Here is a 3,828-nt window from a genome sequence, read left to right as displayed (position 1 = left end):
AACTGAAACTGTATACCCTTTGGCCTGTATCTCCCATTTCCCCTCCCCACAGCTGCTGGGAACCACATTCTATTCTCTGGTTCTATGAAATGAGCTTTACTATTATATGTTTTTAAAATTTTCATAGAAGTGATGCCGTGCTGTATTTGCCTCTTTCTATCTGGCTTATTTAACTTACCATGTTCTTGCAAAGGGCAGGATTTCCTTCTTTTTTTATTGCTGAATAACATTCTTCTGTGTGTGTGGGGAGAGGGTGTATCTCACATTTTTTAATCCATTTAACCACGGGAGGACATTTAGGATATTTCTGTACCTTGGATATTGTGAATAATGCTGCAATAGGCATGAGAGTACAAATATATTTTTGAGACACTAATATTGTTTCCTTCAGATATATATATCCAGGAGTCAGACAAGGACACTACAAGAAAATGAAATTACAGGCCAATATCCCCAATGAACACAGATACTAGCAAACTAAATTCAAGAGTTCATTATCCTCGACAAAATACTAGCAAACTTAATTCAAGAGCACATTACAAGGGTCACACACTATGATCAAATGGGATTTGTCCCTGAGTGGCAAGGCTGGTTCAATATGCACAAATCAATAGATGTGATATACCACATTAATAGAATGAAAGATAAAAATTATATGATCATCTCAATAGATGCAGAAGAGGCACTGGAAAAAATCAACATCTTTTCATGATAAAAACTCTCAACAAATATCATATAGGAGGAATTCACTTCAACATATAACGATCATTTATGACAAACCCACAGCTAACATCAGACTCAGTGGTGCAAAGTTACAAGGCTTTTCTCTAAGTTCAGGATAAGACAAAGAGGCCACTGTTGCCACTTTTATGCAACATAGTACTGGATGTCCTAGCTAGAACAATTAGACAAGAAAAAAAAAAGGCATGCAAATCAGAAAGGAAGAGGTAAAGTGATACCTTTTTGAAGATGACATGATTATATACATGTGTGTATACACATATATATTTTAAAAACCTAATAGATAATTAGTAAGTCCAAATATAGTAAAAATCAAAGCTTTACATTTTATTCAGTATTATGGTCATTCGTCTTTACTAATCCAGAAGGCTATAGGCCAAGTCCTTCATGATGGAAGAGGCGAGGCATCTGCACTGCAGCTGGTGTCTGCATGACCTTGGCTAGTGGATAGCTTATTCTTCGCCCAGTTTGTTACTTTGACCTATGCTGATCCTTCCAGGGTCAGAGCTAGGAAAGGTGGAGCAGAATGGTGAGTGGAGTCCTTATCTGACGAATAATGTGACATAGTTTCACTCTATCTTGACCAGTCAGGTTCGTAAAATTCACTCTTGTTCAAGTGAACTCTTGGGAGGCCTGTTTTTTCCTTTATGTGGTTGATAAATTCTCTTGCATCTGGTTGTTGAAAGCATCTTCTTTAGCCTGTGACCTTTTGCTCCTTTCTGCTAAGTTCTTTTGACTTTTCTCATAGAACTTTTGGGTGGGACTTAAGGGAACATCATGTGGCCTAAAGGAAGTGCTCATCATGCATCCTTTTCCTCATCGAAGTTTAGGAATACAAATTGCCCAAGGCAGCCAACCACCTTTCCTTTCTTTCACTTCACTGTCAAAATAGATAACCAGCCTATCTCTCACACTTGAGATTCTCTCAGACATAAATCCAACGTCCCACACACTGCAAGGGGCACATAGTAACTCTCAAAGAAGATTCTGTGGGGTACTCGGCTGTTCTTTCAGAGGCTAAGAAAAACATGACTGTCCTTATCTAATAAAAGGAGTGAGACCCAGAACGTATCAGCCACTTCCACACTGAAACTTTCTATTACACAGTCCTTTTCTAGGCCTCTCAAACTTATCTTATTCACTGGAGCTGAATAATCTCACAGGGTACAAACTAATTTTGTCTAACCTCCTTTTACAAGTGCTGTATATAGCCTTGCACCCCACTTTACAATATGTTGTTTATTGTCTTAGGACCTTGGTTCCAGTCTAATACCATGATTGATACATAAACATAGAAACAAGTTCAAGTAGTAATAAGCACCGTTAAGAAAACAAGAACTGTGCTCACTTTGGCAGTACATATACTAAATTTGGAACAATACAAAGAAGATTAGCATGGCTCCTAAACAAGTATGCCATAAAAATTCCTGAAGTGTTCCATATTTTAGGGTGAAAAAAAGAGAGAGAGGCAAACCAAGAAACAGACTTAACTATAGAAAACAAACTGATGGTTAGCAGAGGGTTGTATGATGAGGGGGATGGGGATTAAGGCGGGCACTTGCTGTGATGAGCACCATGTGTTGTATGTACGTGTTGAATCACTGTATTGCACACCTGAAACTAATATTACACTGTATGTTAACTGATAGGAATTTAAGTAAAAACTTAAAAAAAGAAGAAAATAAAAGGAGAACCTAATGTACAAGAAAGGAATAAGGAGGACAGCATTAGATGGTGTAGTCAGGGGAACATTTCAAAGGCATAGTATTTAGTAGGAACTTGATTGACAAGGAGAAAGCCATGCAAAGATCAGGGGTAGGTACATTCCAAATAGAGAATTAAAGATCCTGACAACAACATTGAATTCAATGGTTCAAAAAGCAGAAAGAAATCCTGTAGGGTTGGATCAAACCTAAGGGAAACAGGGCTTTGGGACAATGAACCCTCATGCATCAGAATCACGTGGAAGGTTTGTTATTACACCAATTCCTGGGTCCCATCCCAGAGATTTTGACCTGCTCCCAAGTGACATTGTTCCTGCTGAGTGGCAGTTTTATAGGATATGAGGTCAGGGGGAAAAGCATGGGGCCAGAGAATGGAGTTTGGATTTTAATTTAAATTATTGGAGGGGCCTGGGTGGCTCAGTTGGTTGAGTGTCCAACTCTTGCCTTTGGCTCAGGACATGATCTCACAGTTTCGTGAGTTTGAGTCCTGAGTTGGACTCTGTGCTGTCAGTGCAGAGCCTGCTTGGGATTCTCCCTTTCTCCTTGCCGCCTCACGCTCTCTCTGTCTCTCTCCAAATAAACAAGTAAACTTTAAAACAAACAAACAAACAAATAATTGGAAAGTTGAAGGCAGTGGGGGACCATGATCTAACTTGAAAATTTTAAGATAACTGGGTGTTTTGGGACAAATATACTATAGGGGAGGGAAGGCAGGTATGGGAGAAAGTGGGACATTCAGAAGGCTATTTCTTTTGTCCTGGCAAAGAATGTTAGTGGTTTGAATGAGCACAGTAGTGGTAGAGTTGTAGAGAAGTAATAGAAATAAAAATATATTCTGGAGAACAGGATGAAAGAAATTGATTATGGGTTAGTATGAGTAGAGTATGGGAAGGAGAAATCCTCTCTAAAACTTAGACCCATGACCACATCTGTTTCCTTAGGAATAATCATTACACTTAACACTTTTTTTCTTTTTACTTCCCCATAGTACCTGGCAGGTGATTTAGAACAGAGTAGATAGACAGTAAGTAAGAGGATTGAATCAAAGAGGAATCAAGTAATTTGTATATTAATAATTCATTATTTATAGCATTTTCAGTATTTTCAAAAATAAATAAAATAAAATAAATTTAGAATTAATACAGAAAACTTGGTGACATAAATCCAAGTGGAATTTGAGAACAGATTAATAGTTAATTCTGGTAATTTAGGTAAAATAAATACAACAACATTTGGGAATGGATTAATTCCAGGAAATGCTATAGGTTCATTTCCTCTGTCTCCAAGGAAACTAACTCTGGTAGCAGTTTTATTGCCAATGGAGGGGAAAACTAGGCTTAGGATGAACGGGAAGTATTTGTCC

General features: G+C 38.0%; 1 non-coding gene across 1 annotated transcript; it reads left to right on the top strand.

Annotated features, from left to right (window-relative positions):
• The first annotated feature begins 2,081 nt into the window (after positions 1-2,081).
• LOC122471119 lies at positions 2,082-2,188 on the top strand. The gene has a single exon (XR_006294127.1). It is a non-coding gene; the product is annotated as a U6 spliceosomal RNA (small nuclear RNA).
• The last annotated feature ends 1,640 nt before the right edge of the window (positions 2,189-3,828 follow it).

Source organism: Prionailurus bengalensis, chromosome D3 (assembly GCF_016509475.1).
Source record: "Prionailurus bengalensis isolate Pbe53 chromosome D3, Fcat_Pben_1.1_paternal_pri, whole genome shotgun sequence".
Lineage (NCBI taxonomy): Eukaryota > Metazoa > Chordata > Mammalia > Carnivora > Felidae > Prionailurus > Prionailurus bengalensis.
Note: the sequence above shows the minus strand (reverse complement) of the source record. Positions and strands in the feature narration are given on the sequence as shown.